Source organism: Zea mays, chromosome 2, assembly GCF_902167145.1.
Source record: "Zea mays cultivar B73 chromosome 2, Zm-B73-REFERENCE-NAM-5.0, whole genome shotgun sequence".
Lineage (NCBI taxonomy): Eukaryota > Viridiplantae > Streptophyta > Magnoliopsida > Poales > Poaceae > Zea > Zea mays.
Window position 1 is genome coordinate 108,904,362 of NC_050097.1, and position 24,242 is coordinate 108,928,603.

Consider the following 24,242-nt stretch of genomic DNA (forward strand, 5'->3'; position numbering starts at 1 on the left):
ACAGGGGTACTGTTTATCTATTTATAGACACAGGACGCAGCCTGTGAGAAATTACAATCATGCCCTTTACATTTATTATTGACTTATAGATAGTCCACCGAGGTCTAAATACCTTTTCCCTTTTAAGTCGGTTCCCTTTTCTGCCGATATGCCGAAGCTCCCTTGCATGTAGCTTCGGCGCTGCGTCAACCTTCGTGTTGTTAGTGCTTTTCACACTGTGTGGTTCTGATCTGAGTCTGAAGACACCTGTTCATATATTACACTCGAGAAACATTGTTAAATCATATTTTTGAGGACCTTCGGAAGATGAAAGCCCCCAATAACTGGATCAGAACGTTCGGGGCTGTCTTCTGCCTCGTCGCACGATTGGATCTGAGCACTATTATTTATGTGCTACTTTTTACATTTGCGTGCCAAAGCATCTGACCTGTTAAAATTTTGGTCATACATGGCCGATCTAATCTCCACTAACTAAACTGAACATTATGCCTTTGTAACGGAGTATTTCCTATAATTTGATGTGCTAATTAACCATACTGGCAAGCCTTGCCGATGTATTGGGTCATTTAATGTACCCCTTGCAAATAAGACATTCCTCATATCCGTGCTCTCTGAATACTAAGACATGCAAAATTGGTGTGGCAAAATATCACTATAGCATGGATAAAGGAGAGATCGTTAAGAAAACACCATTACTTGTTGAACTTAAAAAAGAAAAGGTAAGGAAAAGAGAACTAAATCAGCAAAAGTTTATCTATTTACAAAATCGAAAGCAATGCATAAATTTACATGCGTGCCTAAACAAAAAGGAATAAACTTGCAGAGCTTACATTAGTAAGGAAGCAAAGAAATCAGACTTGTTGTATCCATCCCCTGAGTTGTACTTAGTAACAGCAGCCGAAGTACTGTCAAACCCAACCTCAGCACTAATGGTAAGTTCACTTGTGCCGACAGTTAAAGCGAGCTCAACCAAATGTGTTGATGGCAAACCAATGGTCTCATTCACTGAAAAACGATTGTAGGCATATTTCAAAAAAAAGGAATAACTAATATGGCAAAAAATCAGTGGAAATTGGTGGGTGAAATTTAGATCATAAGCCATTGATGTAAATGCAATTGACAAACACAACATGCAAGTAAGATACAGCTCAGTTAAGACTTCCTGCACATATGTACAAGAGATCTACAAGTACATGAAGTATTAATTAACACATAAAGTTTGCTAGCACAGAAATCTGACCATAAAATGTATATGTGCTTGTTGTACCACATACCACAATAGATAAAGTACTTCGCAAATATTCCCAACAAATATGAAATGACAACCATTATGTAGAATGTTCAGTGAAAGGTAGAACTCATAGGATTGAGTCTATGTTTATCTGCATGTGTCTTATCCACCATAGAATACAACGACAAAATTATGGGCAGTTTCTCTCCGAATGCACACCATAAATGAAGGGAATAACTAAAAAGGAACTGAGTATTAGGCATCTAATGATGATTATATAGATTCTCTACTACCCAGTAGAGCCATTCAGTGCATTCTTACCCGGTCAGAACAACATAGACTATCAAGCCCACATTAGAAATCATTTCGCAAAGTGCATAGAATGGCATGAGGCACGACAATTGAAAACTAAGGCCTGTAAAGACGGTTGAGAAGAAGGTGCTTGCCTTTTGCTTTCTTCCCCATGTTTGCAAATGGAACAGGGCCTTTGCTCATCCTTCCAAATGTAGCAATCCTCCTGTGGCCAACTTTTAGGGAAAAAATAAGTACATGTTAATTCAAAACCAAACAACATAATTAGAGTAAGCATAGTGAGATGTCTAGAACCAATCATCCAACACGATTCTTCAAAGTATCATCAGCAACATACTACCAACTCATTTTTGCTCAGAACGACCAGCACTTTTCAGTTAGAACAACATCTAAATTTCTGGAAAACACCCTGCGCTAGCACCTAAATCTGGTGGTAAGTGGTCTCGTGCCGGCGCCAGACGGTCCTACTACTACCAACTCATTGGAGTTGTACATGCAGTCGAGCATGGCGTGCATGTCATCGAGCTGCATCCATCCGAAGAAGGTGCGCGAGGGACCACTCATCGCCCCCTCTTGTCATCGACCTCGGCAGCAGGGGCAGGCGCCTCTAGGGGTGTGACTATAGCGACGGTGCGCTCAAGGATGGGGATGGCATCGGCGTGGTGGCCGAGGCCGCAGTGGATGGTGGCGGTGATGTGGAGGCTCATGGCAAGCTTAAGCTCAGCGCCCTCGCTGTGGCGCTCGAAGTGGAGGATGCTAACATCTTAAGAGTAGCAAAGAGCAAAAAATATGTACTCACATGAGAAAATGGATATTAATGTTGAAGTAAATTGAGTGTTAATAGTGAATCAGAGACACTATTAGAGATAACTGCATTGATTTGGACAATTTATTCTATTCTCATGATGCTGTTATTGGCGGGTTCTCAGTTCTCCATGACCCATCTACCTCTGAACCAGATTCCGTTTTTTCTATGTGTTGGAATTGATGCTAGAAAGTTAGGCTCCGATTCATTTTTTCTCTTTGGATTAATGATGAGAAATCATATAGTTGTGCTGGCTGCAATTGATAATGAATCAAGGAACAGAGGTTGAGTACAATATACCGAGATTTTGGGACAAAAGTGGTGGGATTGGATAGCTTGGGTGATGCTGGACAAAGCTTTATATCCCGGATAAATGATGTAACTTGGAAATAATACCAAGTCAGTATGCTGATGATTTACTCTCACGTGTAGTAGTTTTCAGCATGAGTGCTGAGTTTTATGCACCACATAGTTACTGACCTCTATAATTTATTCATTTGATTAATTGCTTCATTGTCATCAACGCGTAGGTCATCCCTTGTTAATCTAAATTGCTGAATAAAACAACATAGAATAATGACATGTTGTTGGGGACTTGTTCTCAAATGCTATGAGTTAAGAACAAGGCAACACAAAATGTTAATGGTTAAAAACCTTCGTCCTTCAAAGCATTATCTTCTTTAGGATATAATGGACTTTAGACGAAAGTTATGAAGGACGTACCTTCATCATATCAATATATGTATAATAATGAAAGTAGAAGCATATGAAACATGGAAAATAACATGAATAATCATATGAAATCATCAGAACATTTTATTATATTATCACAAATAAACATGAACAATATCGAGTTACATTTATACCTTCGGCTTGGCAGAAGGTAAAAATTCAGGCGTGACGTGCGAGTGAATACAAGTCAGCGTGAACAGTACGGTGCTACTGTTCATCTATTTATAGACACAGGACACAGCCTGTGTAAAATTACATACATGCCCTTGACATTTATTATTGACTTAGTGATAATCTATCAAGGACTAGACAACCTTTTCCCCTTTAAGTTGGTTCCATTTTTCACTGCTAAGACGAAGCTTCTCCACAGGTATCTTCAGAACTGGTTCATCCTTCTCCCGAACCACACTTTTCATATCTCGTACAACTTCATCCCAAGGCCGAAGGTCCCTATATATATTATACTTGGAAAACATGTTAGTCGTGTTTTTGAGGACCTTCGGAAGATGAAGGCCCCCAACAGTAGCCCCTCGCAGTATTAATTTGTTTAATCAATAAATTCAGATTGCGACGGGAACGAAGGCCTTAAGCCAAAGGTCCGAAAAAACACCTTCCCTTGGCTAGAATAGCGAAAGTCAATGACAAATGGGCCCACCAAGTTGCAAAGCAGTAGGCGTATAAATAGGAACCCATAGCGGCAGCATTTGATGCGCCATTTCTGCTGTTTGCGTTATTTTCTTAAATTTTTAACTCTTGTGTACCAGCTTTTGCTTTATTTTCGAGCTTCAATTTAAAGACGTGCTTGCTCCATGTCTGGGGAGAAGACGACGACCGAGGAAAAGATGACTGAGGAGAAGAAGATATATGAAGAGAAGAAGGTTGTGGATCCTTTCATTACTGGGTTTTATGAGTCTATGGCAAAGACAAATACAGAGAAAATTACTAAAGAGATAATGGAGGGTTTGTCTGAAGATTCTGATGACAGTGATAGTTATGATGTAGAGAGTGGAGATGAAGATTCTAATGACCGGCCCTAGCGGCCAAGCCATACTATATTCGGAAAATCGACCATCAAACAAAGTCATATTGACGTCGTGAGAGGGAGATATTTTCGTGACATGTCTATTGTCAGGGTTGGAGGAGACAGTATTGCCCCTGCTCCTAAGGAAAACAAAGTTGTTATTTACCGAAGCTTCCTGAAGGCAGGCCTTCGGTTCCCGCTGAGCAAATTTGTGGTTGAGGTATTGAAGATATTCCAGATCTTTCTTCATCAGATTACCCCCGAAGCTATAATTAGGATGGGGATGTTTGTCTGGGCTGTAAGAAGCCAGGGGCTGGAGCCGAGCGCAAAGTGCTTCTGCAATATGCACGAGCTTTTATACGAGACGAAGGCTATCGGCAAAGAACAATACCACAACAACTTCGGTTGTTACGGGTTCATTGCCCGCTCAAATGCAAGTTACCCGGTGCCAACGTACCGGAAAAGGTGGCCCGGGGCCTGGATGGAGGAGTGGTTTTATGTTAAAAATGATCTGATTAAAAGGGAAGACATCAAGAAGATTATCTAGCGCCCCATCTAGTCTCGCTTCGGCCTTCGAAGGCCGAAGGTCACTATTGAAAGTGACGTCGAAGCATGCCAGAAGGCATTTAGCAATGTGTGCGCCTTCATTGGCACAAGAGATATAGTCCAAGAGCACATAGCCTATAGGGTGTGGCCACTTGTTGAGAACTGGGATATGCCGAAGGAGACTACTGCCGAATCCAGTGAAAATGGCTTAGTTCGATTGAAGTATACCTTCAGATTTAGAGAGAAGTTTGATGAACCAAATGATGACTGGTTGAAATGCATTGAAGCTACCAGCGACGAGCTACTCGGGACATATTCCAAGGCCGAAGATGATGCCTTGTCCGCAGCCTTCGGGGGCCGGGGGAAGAAAAGATTAAACAAGGTATTTGATGCAATCGGCTTCGTATACCCTGATTATCACTACCCACTGCGAAGGTAAGGGAAGAAGAGAAAAAATGTTGCTCCGGCCACCACTGCTGTGCTGAAGGGCAAGAAAATGAAGGTTCTGACCCACCGGCCGCGATATATCGAACCGGCCGTAGTGCCTGAATTTGGCGAAGGGACCTCTTCAACTGCCGAAGCAAAACAAGCTGCTTCCATCGTGTAGAGTGTTGAAGAGTCTATTGTAATGCCGAAGATGCCTACAGTTGGGCCAGTCGAAGCTAAGGATGATACGGTCGAAGAGCCAAAGGTGGAAGAAATAGTAAAAATGCCAGAAATTCTGAGCCCACCAGCAGAGGCAAATTTGCCGAAGATGCAAAAAGGTCCTGCCGCAACTCCCAAGAGGAGGAGGATGGCCAGCGTGCTAGACGCTGTTATGGAGACCACAAAGTCCTTGAGCCCTGCTCCTATTAAGAAAGTTGTCGAAGTTGCCAAGGTCCAAGCCGAAGCCGAAGCTGATCCTGTAGTGCCCATTGAGATGAAGGCTGTCGCGCTTGAAGACAAAGCTGATCAACAAAGTTCATATACCAGTATGGTAGCAGGGCAGGGTATGGCAGAAAAAGCAAAATCCCCTGCCCCCGAATCTTCAGTCGAAGATGTTGATTACATTTTTCGACATGCTTCGGGGAAAAATTATCCGAAGAAGAAATCCTGGAAGCCAGACACTATGCCCAAAAACTAAAATATCCGAAAGGGGCCTTAGTGTTTAATGGCACTAACGAAGATGATTTCCTATACTATCTCCCGGACAACAAAGAAATATCCGTTTGCCGGGAGATAGCTAAAAGTATGGGATTTCCGAAGCTTGAGGAAGGCCTTTCGGTTTTGTCAAAGGATGATCTTGCTGATAGCCTCGCGTACAACAGTATAAAGGTATAGAAGTTAACTTTGAAGTTGGAAATGACATATTTTATTGTCATGCTCAATTCTTTCTTCTTCTTTGCAGGGCTTGATTCTTAGTAATGCCTTGATGGCACAAAAAGCGCCAAAGACGAAGGCTGTACAATAGCTCTCATCAACCTTCGCTCAGAGGTGATTGAACTGAGAAACGAAGGTCTAGAGAAACACAAAATTTTGATTTCATTGGTGAGTAAATTAAAAGAAGACGAAGCTAAGTACAATGCTCAGGCCTAAGCCCAAAAAACCATGGTTGAAGACCTTCAGAGACAACTGGCCGAAGCTAATGAGAACTGCGCGCTCGCACAGGCTAACCAAGAGATTAGTGAATATTGGAAGAATAAGCTAGATAAAAATGTTGAAGAACTTCGCGAATCCAAGGAAAAGTGTTTTGAAAAATCCTTGGATTGCGTGAAGAAATTAAAAACTAGCTTCTCCAAAGTGGGTGCCTACTCTTCTGAAGAAAATTTTATCCGAGGCGACCCGAGGGCGTTATTGAATGGATAAGTGGAGAAGCCGAAGCTTTCGAGGAAATCTTGAATGATCGTGGGGATATCTGTGCTTTTTCTGGCGCTCGGAGAATCGCAGCTATTCTGGAGAAGGTCAGATGTGATCACGTTTAGGCTATAGCCCAGGCCGAAGCTTCCTTCTCCATAGACGATACGAAGGATCCTTCAACCGAAGCAACTTTAGTGGGCGGGAAGTTTTATTCTAATGTTTGGGTGAACGGTGGCCGAGAGCTGGCCAACGAAATTATAACAAAGAATGAAAAAGACACCCATGACGCCCGGGAAGAAGCAAAGCGAGCTGAAGAGGCTGCTGAACACGAAAGGCGCATAGGTATTGTTTTTTATTTTTTTGGCTTCAGTACTTGCTTTGTGGCTTCGAACTAACAGTTTACCTACTACAGCTGAACTATCCCCGCCACCGGAGCCGTACAATCCCCTAGCTGATCCAGAGATGAAGGAAGCACTGGATATTATAAGCATGGCGAACTCCATTATCGATGAAGTCGTTGATAAACTATTGAACGAAGTCACAGAAAAAGTCCTCAGAGAAGAATATGTTTTATTGTAATAATATTTTGAAATGCTTGATGTATGTAACAATTGAAGGAAGATTATGCGTCTATTGTAACAAAACTATGTAACATTTGATGTATGTAACATTGAATTGAATATGCAAGCTGTTGTAATTTATTTCTTTGCGATGCATGAAACATACACACATACCGCTTTTTGAGCCTTCGGCGAAAAAAGAACACCTTCCCTTCTTTCTATTCTTCGTAAAGAAGAAAGCCCCTTCTAAGGCAGATCTGATAGAATTGTCACCCGAAGCTTGCTTCGTGCCTTAGCACATTTTCATTCTACAATGTATTTCCAAAGATTTGCTTCGTATTCAATCTTTCTGTTGATGCAATATGATGTACAATGTGATGCTATGCTAAATGATGCGATGATATGATGCAATATGATGATGCTTTAACACCCACACATACGCCCACACTGGTACACAGAAGACTCTGCATCCCCTTAGGAACGTGTTTTGAGTCTAAGCTCTGCATCCCCTTAGGAACAACTTTTGAGCTTCTTCACCTTCTATTTCGGTGGTATAAGTTCTGCATCTCCTTAGGAACGACTTTTGAACTTCTTCGCCTTATATTTCGGCGGTATTTGGCTCTGCATTCCCTTTGGAACGACTTTTGAGCAGAAAACTTACACTACGCTCCTTTAGGAACGACTTTTTGTAACTTCGTCAATTTTCGTCTCTGCATTCCCTTAGGAACGACTTTTGAGCTTCAAAATTTACTTCGTTCCCTTAAGAGTCGTCTTTCGAGCTTCGTAAATCTATGAAGAAGATATATTTCATTCTGGTGTAGGCAGAATTATTACAAGAAATTGAAACTAAGTTTTTCATTATTGTTTCTCATACAAAAAGTAAAATGGAATAAAAGATAAAAGTACTTCAGAAGTAGGATATTCCTCAGTATATGTGCTTCGATTCTGGTACAGTGCTGTTGACTGTACGAGCTTCGGACTCCTCTCTGAAGTCGCGTTGTTGTTGGGGGTGCTGGCGCCCTTCTGACTGCTGGCTTCGGGTATGAGTAGGTTGCAATGGTGGTGGCAGTCGAAGCTGGGGCCAGGAAGCTTGTGAATGACTTGCCGAAGCAACAGAAGCTGCAGGTTGATTACCCACGTATTCTGGTATATAGGGAGAGTAGCACGAAGCAGTATGTAAAACCTGCTTCGGCTGATTCTGCCGGGCTTCTGAATGGTGACCTGGCACGTTCTTGTAGTGTGGCCCTTGTCTTCACCATAGAACAAGCAATAGATTTTCCTGGGCTGATCCCCATATCTTCCTCTGAAGCCCTTGCCGCCTCTGCCCCTTGGAGCTGGTGGCCTGAAGGAGCTTTATTGCTGCCTTGAAGACTGTGAGCTGTGTTGTGGCCTCTGAAACTGGCTTCCTCTGTCATCATTCTGACTGGAGTTGTGGATTGATCTGACATGCCTAGGGTGGATTCGTCCTCCGAAGCCCCTAGTCATCTCAGAAAACCTATAAGCTCCCTCCCTTCTTTGGCGAAAATCATTATCGACCCGGATGTACTCATCCATTTTCTGAAGCAACTTCTCTAGAGTCTGAGGGGGTTTCCTAGCGAAGTATTGAGCCGTAGGTCCTGGCCGAAGACCCTTGATCATGGCCTCAATGACGATTTCATTGGGCACTGTGGGCGCTTGTGCTCTTAGACGCAAGAACCTTCAGACATATGCCTGGAGGTATTCTTCATGGTCTTGTGTGCACTAGAACAAAGCTTGAGGAGTAACTGGCTTCGTCTGAAACCCTTGGAAACTGGTGATCAGCATGTCCTTCAGCTTCTGCCATGATGTGATTGTTCCTGGCCGAAGAGAGGAGTACCAGGTTTGTGCAACATTCTTGACTGCCATGACGAAGGATTTCACCATGACTGCGATATTGCCCCCATATGAAGATATGGTTGCTTCGTAGCTCATCAGAAACTGCTTTGGATCTGAGTGCCCATCATACATGGGGAGCTAGGGTGGCTTGTATGATGGAGGCCATGGTGTAGCCTGCAGTTCTGCTGACAGAGGAGAAGCATCATCAAAAGCAAAATTTCCATGATGGAAATCAACATACCACTCGCCATCATCATAGGAATTGTCCTGGCGAAGCTCTCTGTGTTGAGATCATCGGTCCTTGTCATCTTGGGTGAGATGACGCATTTCCTCAGCGGCTTCGTCGATCTTCTTCTGAAGGTCAGCAAAACGAAGCATCTTCTCCTTCTTCCTTTGGACCTGCTGATTGATCACTTCGAGGTCCCTAATTTCTTGGTCCAGCTCCTCCTCCTGAGGCGTTGGACTTGTAGCCTTCCTCTTTTGATTTATGGCTTCACGCAGTGTTTCCTAATTGACGTCCAGTGGCCGCAGTGCAGCCCCTAGCCCTAAAGCTTTCTTCGGTGGCATGACGAAGGTCACAGCTTGCTGAAGGTGGTCAAATGAGTTCACCGGAGGTGGGCGCCAATGTTGGGGACTTGTTCTCAAATGCTATGAATTAAGAACAAGACAACACAAAATGTTAATGGTAAAGACCTTCGTCCTTCGAAGCATTATCTCCCTTAGGATATAATGGACTTTAGACGAAGGTTATGAAGGACGTACCTTCATCATATCAATATATGTACAATAATGAAAGTAGAAGCATATGAAACATGGAAAATAACATGAATAATCATATGAAATCATCAAAACATTTTATTATATTATCACGAATAAACATGAACAATATCGAGTTACATTTATACCTTCGGCTTGACAGAAGGTAAAAATCCAGGCGTGACGTGCGAGTGAATACAAGTCAGCGTGAACAGTACGGTGCTACTGTTCATCTATTTATAGACACAGGACGCAGCCTGTGTAAAATTACATACATGCCCTTGACATTTATTATTGACTTAGGGATAATCTATCAAGGACTAGACAACCTTTTCCCCTTTAAGTCGGTTCCATTTTTCACTGCTAAGCCGAAGCTTCTCCACAGGTATCTTCAGAACTGGTTCATCCTTCTCCCGAACCACACTTTTCATATCTCGTACAACTTCATTCCAAGGCCGAAGGTCCCTATATATATTATACTTGGAAAACATGTTAGTCGTATTTTTGAGGACCTTCAGAAGATGAAGGCCCCCAACACATATCATATCATCACATCAAACAATATGGATTCCAATTATTTTTATAGTCTAGCTATATGGAATTGGTATTCTTCTTAGGGCCTATTTAGAAAGGTATGTTGCTCTAAGGATTTTCCTATTCAGTTCAAGTTTGAATCTATCCCCTATCTATACAAGTGCTTTGTTTGGTCAGTGAGATAATTCATCTTTCTACCTATCGGACAATATATGTGGTCTAGCACAACATCTTGTGAAATTACATGGTATTAGCGAGAAATGTATAAAACTTGTAAGGAAACACTTCCAGTTCTCCAAGTTTAAAGAAAATCAATAGGTAACTTGATTAATTTTAGCACCATGTTTGCATCGAATTAGGACCAATGCACAAATCAAGGGATAATAGGTAACTTGATTAATTTTCAAAAGTTATATGAAACCTTCTTTTATTTAGTAAAGTAGTGTTGTTCTCTTGTTCTCAGATGCTGTGACTCAAGAATAAGGCAACACAATTGTTAAAAATTAGGAACCTTCGTCCTCTGAAGCATCATCTTCTTTCGGATATAATGATCTTCAGACGAAGGTTATGAAGGACACACATTCATCATTCGCAAGAATAATAATTCATAGAGATCATAAACATTATTCATTCATATATCGAATCATATATTTATTTCATGATAAACATATAAATATTAATAGGATTTATATTACAATGATACCTTCGACTTTTTGGAGATGCTGACGCGAGAGTGATTACAATCCAACGTGAACAGTAGGGGGGTACTGTTCACCTATTTATAGGCACGAGACGTAGCCCGGGTAAAAATACATTTATGACCTTAATATGTACATATAATCGTAACATAAATTCCTCTTTGGCTCGACATTACGCTTGACCTTCGTTGCCGTCCTAAGCCGAAGCTGTCATCCTTTAGTTGTAGCTTCGACATCCGTTGTTATCGTTTTCAGACAATATCTTCGTCTCGAGGATCTACGGTGGGGAAAAAAGATACTTATCACGAAGCTTTTCTCATGATGAAGCTCCTGTAATATTTAATAATATACTAGAAACAAAAGGTTAGTCGTGTTTTTGAGGACCTTCAGAAGAGGAAGGCCCCCAACAGTAGCCCCTTCGCGGTGCTAGATCGTTTTTTCATAACGAGTTTGATCCGCGAAAAACATGAAGGCTTCTGGATGCTGAAGGTCCAAAAATGTTACACCCGGATTTTAGGGGTCCGAAACCCGGGCGCAAACTTCATCAAGTGTGGGCTAGAATCAAGTCTTACACATATGATGACTCATGGTACAGAAACGAATGTCACAACATTAATATATAACAGAGTTTTGTATAAAATAATTAAATAATTACATCATACGAAGACAACGATCAAGCAACCAAAGTTGACTAGGAGACGACGACCTAGACCTCTCACGATCTCATCGCAGCATCCTCCATACGCCTCATCATGTGGTACCTGTTCTTGATCTGGGGGATGTGAGTACAACAAGGATGAGCTCACATACGTTCATCGCTCAATAGGTTGTGGGGAATAATGTGCATGAACTCACCAAAGGTAGGAGCCCATGTGAAGTGTAAGGCTTACCAAAGAGGATGGTTAAAGCTGAGCATTGCTTTTAAAGTTGGTCAGAATTTTATTAGCAGCTACTAGGTATAAGTAGATACCAACCCAATTAAATAAGAGATCAAGATTAATAACAACACCCACAATGCAATGCAAATGACAAATTGAGTTTAATTCCATAAGTTAATCATGTGAGTGTCCGAGCCGCTCATGACCGTGAGCACGGCTGATATACCAGTTTTACACTATGCAGAGGTTACACATCTTTACCCACAAGTCGTGTTACCCATCTGCCACGGGGTTATACGGACCCCATACACCTCTACCAAGGAAGCGAGGCAGGGTAGCACTACGAGACCTTTCCAATGTTCCACTAGGTTGAGAAAACCCGCTACAGATTCAGAAAGAAGGAAGCATATGAATCCCTCGTCCGAAAAGCTTTACAGACAGTTCGACCTGAGGACCTCCCTATACTCTGCAGCGACGCCTCCCCGCTTGCCCCTTTCGGGTAAGGTAATGTAACACCCTGAATTTGGTGGTATAAAATTTCTTCTCTAAATACCTACCAAATTCAAGTATTACCCTTTGTCTCTCTCTTTAGTCTCTCTCCCTTTTCCTTTTGAGTAGGATTAGGTTAATTAAGTGAGGGATTAATTATTTATTTTATCAAAACTATGTGAGTCATGATTTGTTGCATCATGCTAAGCCTAAATTATTCTTTGAATTGATGCACATGTTTGAATTGGTTTGAATTTGAATTGAAATACCTAGAGAAAATAAAAAGAAAAGCATTTAGAAAATCCCTAGAAAAAGAAAAGGCCATTTCGGCCCAACTAGCCCAAATTGGCCTAGCTAACCGCACGCCCGCGCGCGCGTCCGCTCCTCCCTGACAGCGGGGCCCCGCCTATCGACGCCAGCCCGCGCCCACGCTCCCCTCTCTCTCGTAGTCCGGTGGGACCGAGCTGTCGGCGCCGACTGCCCTCGCGCGCGTGCCCTCCTCTCTCTGTTCCGCAGGCCCCGCACGTCAGCGGTGACCGCATGTTCGCTCGCCGCTCTCTCTGTTCAGCGGGCCCCGCCTATTGGACCCGTCCCCCCCAAACCGCCCTCGCTCTCTATCGTGGACGCGCCCATGACAGCGCGTTTTCTGGCTACGCCCCCACGCGCCCGAGCCTTTTTTGGAGCCTACCCACACTCACTCGCCCTCCCCGCTCAGTTGCGCCCCAGCCGAGCACCCTCGCCCTCTCTCTCGCTCTGCGCACGCGCCGTGAAGCTCATCGTGGTCCATCGTCCGTTCTGTGGCCGCCGTTGAGTTTCTGCCGCGCCCGTTGCCTCGGTAAGCTCCGCCTCTTTGCCAGCAACGTGGGACGTCTTCCGGTTTGCCCCTAGTCCCACTGGTTCGCCTGGTTCACGCTCACTGGCTTCCTCACCTTGCAGCCTGAGCTCCGCCACCGTCGACCTGAGGTTTCCCTACGTCCCCGCCGTTGCTCCAGTGCTCCAGAGTCTCCACTCGAGGTGAGCAACCTCCTCATGCCCTTATTTCCTCGTTTGTTGCACCGTCTTTCGTGCGATTGCTCGCTGAAGCAAGTCCGCGCCGCCGTTGGACCACTCCGCCCTGGTCTGCGCCCTCTGGTGCCCCCGTGCTGGTGTCGTGCCTATGGTTGAGTTTGTCGTGTCGCTCTGAGTGCGCCCGAGCCTTTCCCCAGTACCCTAGATCTTCACTGTCGTTGTGCCCCCGCCTCCAGCGAGACCTGGCCGCGGAGACGGGCGGCGCCGCCGCGATTGGACCAGCCACCCTGCCCACGCTTGCCATTAGATCTCACGCGTTCATTCGAGATCGGGCGGCCTAGGTTTAATTAGATCCGAGCTAATCCCAACCGTCCGATGTAGATCTGGCCGCTTAGATGCGTGCCCTCGCCCGTGCCTCTGTAGCTGGGCCCGGCCAGTTAGCCCTACCTCAGGTCGCTAACGCCCCTGGCCCACTGGTTAGTGTGCGCCCGCGCCCACGCGCTTGCCCGTGGGATCTGATCTCAGCCATTGATCATGGATCTGACGGCTGAGGAGACCCGATACCCCTTCACGTGGTCTTTTTGCTTAAGAGACCCTCGATTTTCTGGAAAACAACCCCCCGTCCCTCAGTTTCGCGCGCAGGCCCCTGTAATCTTGCAGATTGAACGCTGGACTTTTATTTAATCACCGAATTGGACCTAATTTTGTATTTTAAACTTCAAAACTTGTTTATTTCATATCTTTTGCATATGAACTCCAAATTGAATGATTCAAATTGCAAATTGTTCATAGGATTATTCTTTGTCCAAATAAATTATGATCATTCACTATCTGCACATTCTAATTTTATGCCTAGACTATAGGTTTGTTTATGTAATAGTTCATTTACTTAATAAAATCAATAAAAAGGGAACCCTAATGGTAATTAGATGTTTAACCTTGTGAGACGACTAATAGGTAATGTATGGATTTATCTCTGGTATAACTTTTGTGTCTCATTAAAATAAGTGGAATTAAATTACGTAATCATGGAGATAGACAACACTTAGAGAATAGCAAACTTCTAAATGTGTTAGTTCACCCTATAACCTAAACCACCTCTTAAGTTTATGCTGTTCTTTTGAGATGTGTTCACTTGTTGTACATGATTGGTGTGTTGTTTATTGGTCCTTATCCAAATGTATTGAATGCATGATCGCTTTATTTAGACAACGAGCAGCCCGTGGTACTTGAGTGTCTTGCCAAATATCTTCCTGAGCAACAACCTGTTGAAGGCAAGTGTCCTCTGACCTATTATGTCCTACTTACTTTATAATTCACCATCCTGCATTACATTATTGAAACCTAAGGACCGACTAGTCTGTATATATTGTATCCTTGTTACCTTTTGGGTTAATATGGTTAGCTTTATGCTATTTCTTTAACTTAATCAACGAACATGATGTGAATATTTATGTTACAATGATGTTATCCAGATGATGATCTTGTGACACTTTAGGGGACTCAGGTTGTTTCATGAGTACCTCTCCGTAAGGACCTGTTCGTTGAGTGACCACTCGGGATAACAGTGCAACCATGAGGGTGGAATGAGACGCCCTTAGTTGAATAATTAGATGAACCTGGGGGTGTAGTTGGCTTTGCCGGAGGGCCATCAATGGGGGCCGGGGCATAGTGCTCGCTCTGCTAAGGGTGGGTGCCGAGGTTCATTCGATTTGGTTTTGTTAGTCACCCACCTTAGGGAGGGTACTATGTTTGTACGACTGGCGAAACCTAACGAGCAGATATACATCAGGGGAGTCTTTGTAAAGGCTACATAGTAAGACCTTGCCAGGTCACCTTGGTAATGATCAATGGGGAATCGTGATCTCCAGGTAGAACGGGAATCACGACTCGTGGGTAAAGTGTGCAACCTCCGTAGAGTGTTAGAAACTGGTATATCAGTCGTGCTCACGGTTAAGAGCAGCCTTGGGATCCTCTTTGATTAGAAGAATTTTGGATACTTTTATGATGATGGTTATAATTATGATCTCTGGTATTTCCTCTTGTAGGGAGTATATTTGGGTAATAACTAGGTCTATTACTAAAATTTGGCTCTACTATTTGTAATAAATACTTGACCAACTAAAAGCGACTGCTTAACCTTAACTTCACATATAGCTAGTCCACTTTAGCCAAACGGGACATTTGCTGAGTACGTTGATGTGTACTCACCCTTGCTTTTAAAAACCACCCCCACCCAGGTTGTACCCACTGTATTTAGTGCAAACAACATGGAGGACTTTGAAGAGTTCTAGGACTACGACGAGTTCTAGTTACGTTAGTGGCAAACCTCCAGTCAGCTGCCTATGAAGGCCTTATTTGCTACATTCGCTTTTCCGCACTTTCATGATATTAATGACTTTGATAATGTTAATGACTCTGTGGATGTCTTGGACATCTTGATGTAATAAAATACCTTTCCGCTATTTACTTTGAGCAATGTGTGATGGTGTCCAATTATGTAATCGTTGTGTACATGAGTTTCTGATCCTGACACGTACATGGTTTGATTCGGTTTGCCTTCCAAAACCGGGTGTGACATAAGTGGTATCAAAGCATTGCTGACTGTAGGACCGCTAACTGTGACACTATAAAAATTATTAAATAAAAATAATGCAGTTAGTTTATTAATATGGTAATAAATTTTTCATTGAAGTGTCTATTATTTATTTCATTTGGAATAATTTTTGATTGCGCATGATTGATTCTCGGATATTTAATAGCATTTCGTCTTAAATGAAAATTCTAGTAAATAATATATAATAATATTAGTCCAAAAATAAATATTTTTTTTATAAATAGTTTTGGTCTAATTATTATGATTTTTAAGGTTATTTAAAAATGTATTTCGAATTTGGAAAAGGGAATAGAAAAAAAGAAAAAAAAGAAAAACCTAACCTAATCGGCCCAGCTAGGAGCAGCAGCCCCCTAACCCTAAGCCGCCCGCCCCTCCCCTGGCTCCTTCCTGCTAGCCGCCGCCACCTGCTTCTCCCTCCCCCAACCTCTCTCTCTCTCCCACTCGGCACTCTCTCTCCTCCCTCTGCCTGTTCCGAACGCCGTCAGGAGCCTGCGCGCCAGCCAAAGCCGACCGCACCACGCGTCCCCGACAACCGGCCGCACCACCCCGCGTTCCTGCACTGCCCAAACCATGCGACCCGACCCCATCGACCCGCGCCCAGGCGCCCTGCTCGCCCTGCCCCTGCCGCGACCAGGCGCCCGACCCGACTGCGTAGCCGTGCGCGACCCGCACCCTGCACTCAAACCAAAAGCCGAGCACCCGCGACCCTGAGCCTGTGCCCGCGCCGAGCCCTCGTCCATTCGTCTCCTCGAGTTAATGGAGCCGTTACTCCCCATTACTCTCCATGGAAGAAACCGACGCCATTCATGGCCGCCATAAAGCACCCCGGTGACCTCTGCTCTCCCTCCCTTCCCCTCTATAAAATCCGATGCCGAGCCCTCTCCCTCTCCCTGCCCAAGCTCTCTCTCACTCCCTCCACGTTCTCTCCCTCGCCGCTGGAGCTCATTGCCGCCGCCGTCCATGGAGCCTCGTCGGAGCAGTCGTGCCCGTCGCCGTCGAATGCCTCGCCGGAGACGTGCCCGAACCCCGTCCAAACCTCGTCGTTCCCTGCCTGCCGTGTCAAGCCTTCGCCTTGACGCACACCCAAACCCATTTGCCGTCGTCCGTTCACCCAAGGTTGAAGACAACCCGCTAATTTATTTTCTAAATCATGTTTTGAATTTATTTATAGACTTGTGAATTATTGTTGTAATATTGATGCGATTTGGCGATTCACGTGTATGATTCGATATATACGTGTAACCAAAATCGAACCCCGCGACAATACTTTGAATATGTGTATGATTTTATAATTCTAAAAATGAACACGGTCACTATTCACTACCTCAGTGATTTTCATACTAGAACACGTTTACAGATTTAATTTCGCTTTTGTGTGTGGAACGATAATTGTTAGTAGTATTTTAAGTGTAAACTTATTTGCATAAAGAAATAGAAGAAATACTTGGCCACGTAGTTTCGGTCAAATGAAAATATATATGTTACTAGTCATGATAAATGTATTCATAAGCATAGCACTTAATTACTTAGAATTAGTAAGATATTTATTTATGCCATAATAACCATGAATAGATTATTAAAAGTCTCATTTAGTAATTTACAATTACTTCTTAGAATATTATTGTTAGAAGAATTATAAACAATTTTTAGTTATACATATAATTTCTATTTAGAAAAAAAGAGAAAACAAAAAGAATAGAGTTTTCTAAAGATACTAAAATTGGTGTTCATATCTTTAAAATGATGACCTATCGGTTTAAATGTAGTTTTCTCAACAAATATATATACATTTAGTGTTTTTCTTAATAGAATGATAATTATTTATTATCCCTTCACATAAAACTCATTTAGTCTCATATTTAAGTATCCATATTATATGCTTTACAATAGAAATGTGTCATATAACTTTTTCTAATAATGATATAATGACTTAATTAAGTGCTCACACCGTCATAACTAAAATGATAGTTAATAATATACCAATAAATATAGTATTCATTTTAATTATCTGGATCATTTGTTCCTACAAAAGAATTAAAGATAATTAATAGATTAATTATCCTTTATCATAATTTATTAATCAAACCTACAGTCAATTTGTTCTTAACTAGGTTTATGGTATGATTAATGATTTCATAGAATTTAGTGCACATTATATACGAATCACTTAGCTTTTCCTAAAGGATAAAATAAAGTAATAAGAGTTTAAGTTCTTTTATAACTTAAAATGTTACTTTATATATATTGACTTCAAGTATAATAATATAGGCTATATGCTTTTTAATGAAATTAAATGATGGTTATGCGTTCATTATCTTTTGCATGAAAATCTAGTTAAGGCCCATAACCTAACTCATCTTAAATAGGTGATTAATAATATAATTATGATCTTTTCACACAAAAAGTTGTTTAAGCTATTTATGAGCTTTTTATAAAAGTAATGTGTTTCATAACTCATTAACCTTAGATATAACATATATCTTTTCAAAAAGGTTAAAAAGGTTTAATATTGTTATAACATGTTTTATCGTCTTATATACCCTTAATCTTAGACATATCGCGTATGACGTTTTACAAAAGATTAAATTGATGAACCAAATATTTGTATATTTTAATTAAGATATTTTAAGCTCATGTCTTGTTTTTATAAAGTATAGATCACACATTTTTGAAAAGAATACCTTCTTATTATAACCATTACTTGCGACGTTTTTGAAAAGCGAACGCTGTTTTCGTTAAGCTTTCTTTTAGCTTTACGTATGGTGAATGTGATATGTTATTGAGTGGTGTTTGTTCTTCTTGTTTGTTTGTGTGGTATTCAGTGGTTGATCTAGTAGTTAAGAATTAAGATCTATTCCTATCTGTGGAAGAACCTCAAGTTTTCAATAAGCAAGGCAAGTGGACTTCTCCCTCTGCATACTCTGTCTTGTCCCAAACAATACATTTAATAAAGTTTATTCTTGGATATATATGCATAATTTGATGGCTTACCTATTCGGATACACCTAACCTTTTCAACCTTATTCCTTGATCAAACCTGGGTATTATACTTTACCTTCGTAGCTATGCTATTGCTACAACTTAACTTTATGCAGTCACTCCCGCTTATGATATTAATGTTCCAAATGGTAAGTTTACATAATTGTTGTTAACCCGATGGTTAAACAAGATTATTGCATATTAATTGGAACATGGAGTGACCACCCGGAAAAACAATGCTACCATGAGAACTATCATGGCTCTGGTCTTGGCTAAATAATTAGGGAAGTCTTATGTTGGGTGCTGGTCGTGGTCGACCGGAACAGGGGCATCTGGCAAGCGCTTATAGTTCCGACTCATGCAGATTGGATACGGGCATAGTTCCCAAAGCTTTACCCTGCAGTCTGGACTATAAGTTGGTTACGTTAGGTGTGCCTTATGCAGTTTGACCATTTCCAGCATTTGCGTAATGAGGACTCTAGGGAGAGGCCTCGTAGTGAGACCCTGACCATTCACCTCGGAAGTGAATACGGGTCTAGCTAACCCGGTCTAGAAGGGAATCGCGACTCATGGATAAAGATGCGCCACTTCTGCAGAGTGTAAAACTTATATATCATTCGTGCTCACGGTTATGAGCAGCCTGGACTCCTCACATGATAATTGAACTTGAAGATGGAAATAAATTGAGATCCAATGATCTACCAATGGTTTGCTTAAGTGGTTTCACTTAAGTGTTTTTGATATACTCTTATACCTTTGTTTAATGGGAATACTTGGGATTCACACTTATTAGTAAGACAGGTGTTGTTAATAAAATGTTGACCAACTAAAATGCTTACTGCTCAACCTTAGCCTCACCTTGTTATACCTGCATTAATTTTTCCCCCACTTGCTGAGCCCCGACCATAAGTGAGCTCACCCTTGCTTAAATTTTGATCAGAAGCTTGCAGATGAAGATATGATGCTGAACTCCATGGATGCTAGTCTAGTGATACCCCCGGTCATCTTCCTGTGGATGGATGTCCTTGTTTCGTTGTACTTTGATGAATAAAGGTTAAGACATTATGTCTGTTTGAAGTGTAATATATTAATATAATCTTTATTTACGCTTTTATGCATTGTTCTTTTGATATATTACACTTGTGACGTCAACATATGTGTGGAAATAGATCCTGGCACACATATGCTATGCACCCGGCTCTGCCCCCTAGAACCGGGTGTGACAGAAGTGGTATCAAAGCAATGTGACCGTAGGTCGCTAGATTAGTTAGAAATGTAAAGCCAATTCAGTATTTCAAAACTTGAATTATTTTCCCCATAAAAACTTATTTTATATCCAAAGCTTGTCTTTTTTATCTTCAACTCTTCTAGTCTAATTTTTGGTCTATCAGAAGGTTTTGCTCAGAAGAAATGTAAGTCAATCAAGCCAAGATTGCAGAAATTCAAGCGAAGGTTGCCAGAACGAACCCTTTAGAAGCTATTGAAGATGCCCCATTCTCTGTCTTATCCCCTCCCCGCAAGAAGTTTTCGTTATAGACCTCTTGGATCTATTACCATTCTTCTTGGTTAAGTTGATATGATAGTTCTTTAGTATTAAGATTTTCGACTAGATCGGTAAGGGCGATATTATATCTATTGGGGGTCTGCTTCGTCGCCGAAGGTCCCATAAGAAGAAACACCTTCGGAAGATTGACACAAAGCCAAAGCTAACAATCAGAAGACTTCGGAGTACATTTCCAAAGGCACCGACTTAAAGATGAAATGACCAATCGACCCATGATAATTTGTATTATGATTGTAGACCTTTGTAAAGGGCATGAATGTAATTCCCCACAGGCTGCGTCCTGTGCCTATAAATAGATGAACAATACCCCTGTACTGTTCACGCTATCCTGTAATTGCTCGTGTGCCACGCTTGGATTTTTGCCTTCTGTCAAGCCGAAGGTATAAATGTAATTAAATATTATATTTAATATCCAAGTTTATATAATGATAACATATGAATAACATTATATGTCTGTTCACATAACCTTTCATGTTTCATATGTTTCATCTTTCATTATCTTATAACCGTGATGATGAAGGTACGTCCTTCATGACTTTCGTCCGAAGATCATTATATTCTAAGGGAAATAATGCTTCGAAGGACGAAGGACTTTAACATTTAATACTTTGTGTTGCCTTGTTCTTGATTCATAGCATTTGAGAACAAGTCCCCAACATTAGCGCCCACCTCCGGTGAACTCACTTCCACTATTGAGCTGATGGCTTCGTCCAACATCCAAGCTGAAGCTGCTTCGGCTACGAAGCTGGTGCTCCCAATAACAGGCGGTTCATGCTCAGAACCAACCAACAAGAAGCAGAAGAAGGAGGCTCAGAGAAGGGTGCAACATGTTGGGGTGCAGGGACCCTTCATCAAGTCAAAATGGTCCCACATCCCAATTACCTTCTCCCAGGAGGACCTTCAGCTCAAGGATTATCCTCATAATGATGATATGGTCATATCTTGTGTCATCAAGGGATTTCTGGCCCACAATGTTTTGGTTGATACAAGCAGTGCAACCGACATCATATTTGCTAAGGCCTTCAGACAGATGCAAGAGCCAGATGACAAGATTCATGATGCTACACACCCTCTTTGTGGCTTCGGAGGAAGGCAGATTGTAGCACTTGGCAAAATTACAATGCCAGTGACCTTCGGATTTGTCCACAACACAAGGACTGAACAGGTTGTGTTTGATATTGTTGACATGGAATACCCCTACAATGCAATCATTGGTCGTGGGACACTCAACGCTTTCGAAGCAATACTTCATCCAACATATCTATGCATGAAGATACCTTCGAAACAAGGACCCATTACTGTTCATGGCAGTTAGGAAGCTGCTAGAAAAGCTGAAGGAAACTGGACAGATTCAAAAGCAATCCACAATAGAGATGGAAAATGAAGCTTGTGAACAGTACAAGTACAGAAGAGAGAAGGCTGCTTCGGCTGATCAACCGAAGCCTATGCTTCTGTGTGAAGATATAGTAGAGCAGAAGGTATTACTGCGTTCTCAGTTATCTGAAGAGCAGGAGAAAACCTTGATAAGGTTTTTATTCAACAACAAAGATGTGTTTGCTTGGTCAGCTAATGATCTTTGCGGTGTTAATAGAGATGTCATTGAACATTCACTCAATGTGGATCCATCTTTCAGGCCAAGAAAACAAAGGCTTCGGAAAATGTCCGATGACAAAGCTGAAGGTGCTCGAAACGAAGTGAAGAGACTTCTTAGTGCTGGTGTTATCAGAGAGGTCAAATACCCAGAGTGGCTAGCTAACACTGTTATGGTGAAGAAGGCAAATGGTAAATGGAGAATGTGCATCGATTTTACAGATCTTAACAAGGCTTGTCCAAAGGATGAGTTCCCATTGCCAAGAATAGATTCTCTAGTAGATGCAGCAGCTTCATCAGAGCTTATGAGTTTACTAGATTGTTACTCAGGCTACCACCAAATCTGGATGAAGAAGGAAGATGAGCCGAAGACCAGCTTCATAACCCCTAGTGGTACATATTGTTATCTTCGGATGCCTGAGGGGCTCAAGAATGCTGGAGGAAGCTTCAACAGAATGACAACCAAGGTCCTTCATTCTCAGATAGGTAGAAATGTGCTAACATATGTTGATAACATCATAGTAAAAAGCACGAAGCAAGAAAATCATATCACTGATCTGCAAGAAACATTTGCTAATTTCAGGCAAGCTGGCCTGAAATTAAATCCTGAAAAATGTGTCTTTGGAGTAAAGAAGGGTAAGTTCCTTGGTTGCCTAGTTTCAACGAAGGGGATCGAAGCCAATCCAAGCAAGATCAAAGCCATACTTCGAATGGAACCACCAAGTACGAAGAAGGGGGCCCAACGGTTGGCAGGAAGATTGGCTTCATTGAACAGATTTATATCTAGATTAGCAGAAAGAAACTTGCCATTCTTTGAAATACTAAAGTCAGCCAAAGTCTTTCAGTGGGGCCCAGCTCAACAGAAAGCCTCCGAAGAGCTGAAGCAATACCTGATTGATCTAACAACATTAACTCCACCCGCGCCAGGGGCTCCGTTACTATTATATGTGGCAGCTTCGCACTCTGCAGTGAGTGCGGCGCTTGTGTAGGAGAAATTAGAAGGACAAATCAAAAAGCAAGCCCCAGTATACTTTGTCTCTGAAGTTCTAAGCTTATCAAAGAAAAATTATACAGAATTGGAGAAGGTGTTGTATGCTGTCTTAATGGCCTCCAGGAAGCTTCGGCACTACTTTCAGGCATTCCATATAATTGTCCCTTCATCTCAGCCTTTGAAAGATATTATGAGGAACAGAGAAGCTACTGGAAGGATTGGAAAGTGGGCTACGGAACTTAATGAATTCAGCATTGATTATGTGCATAGATCCTCGATCCAGTCCCAGGCGTTAGCAGACTTCATCGCTGACTGGATGCCAGGGGCTCAGGAAGAAGAAGCAAATAAAGATGCCAAAGCTTGGACAGTGTTCTATGACGGTTCCTGGGGAACCTTCGGGGCAGGTGCAACTGCTGTCTTGGTTGCACCTTCCAAAGTTAGATCATGCTATGCAGTAAAACTTGATTTCAGCTGCACAAATAACATTGCTAAATACGAAGCTTTGCTTTTGGGGCTTAAGAAGTTAAAGGCAATGGGGATAAGAAGGGCGGTCCTTAAAACTTATTCCCAAGTTATTTCTGGTCATGTTGACAAGAGTTGTAGAGCAAGAGATCCGAAGCTTGAGAAATACCTGGATACAGTTCGAAGGCTTGAAGCTTCTTTCGAAGGGTTTTCTGTCAAGAATATTCCACGAGGAGAAAATGAGCACGCTGATTTGCTAGCCAAGTCAGCGGCACAGGGAATGCCCTTACCTTCGGAAGTATTCTTTGAGACAATAAGAGCACCTTCGGTGGAACTTCTTGAAAGAGCAATGCTCAATATATCTCCTGTTCATAGTGAAGATTGGAGAACCGAGATTATATCTTTTCTCCAAGGCAACTGCCTTTCAGATGGTGAAGCTTATAATAAGAGAATAGAGGCAAGAGCTCGACCATATGTAATAATAGAAGGGGAATTATATAAACATGGAGTCTGCTCTCCACTGCTCAAGTGTCTATCCAGAGCTGAAGGTATAGAATTGATGAAGGAAATACACGCAGGATTGTGTGGATCTCACATTGGATCTAGACCTTTGCTGGGGAAAGTCTTCAGGCAAGGATTTTATTGGCCGAAGGCAGCTTCAGATGCAGCGGATCTGGTTCAAAAATGTGAAAATTGCCAAAAATGTGCAAGAGACCAGAAACAACCTTCGTCATTAACCCAACTGATACAACCAACCTGGCCATTGCAAAGATGGGGCC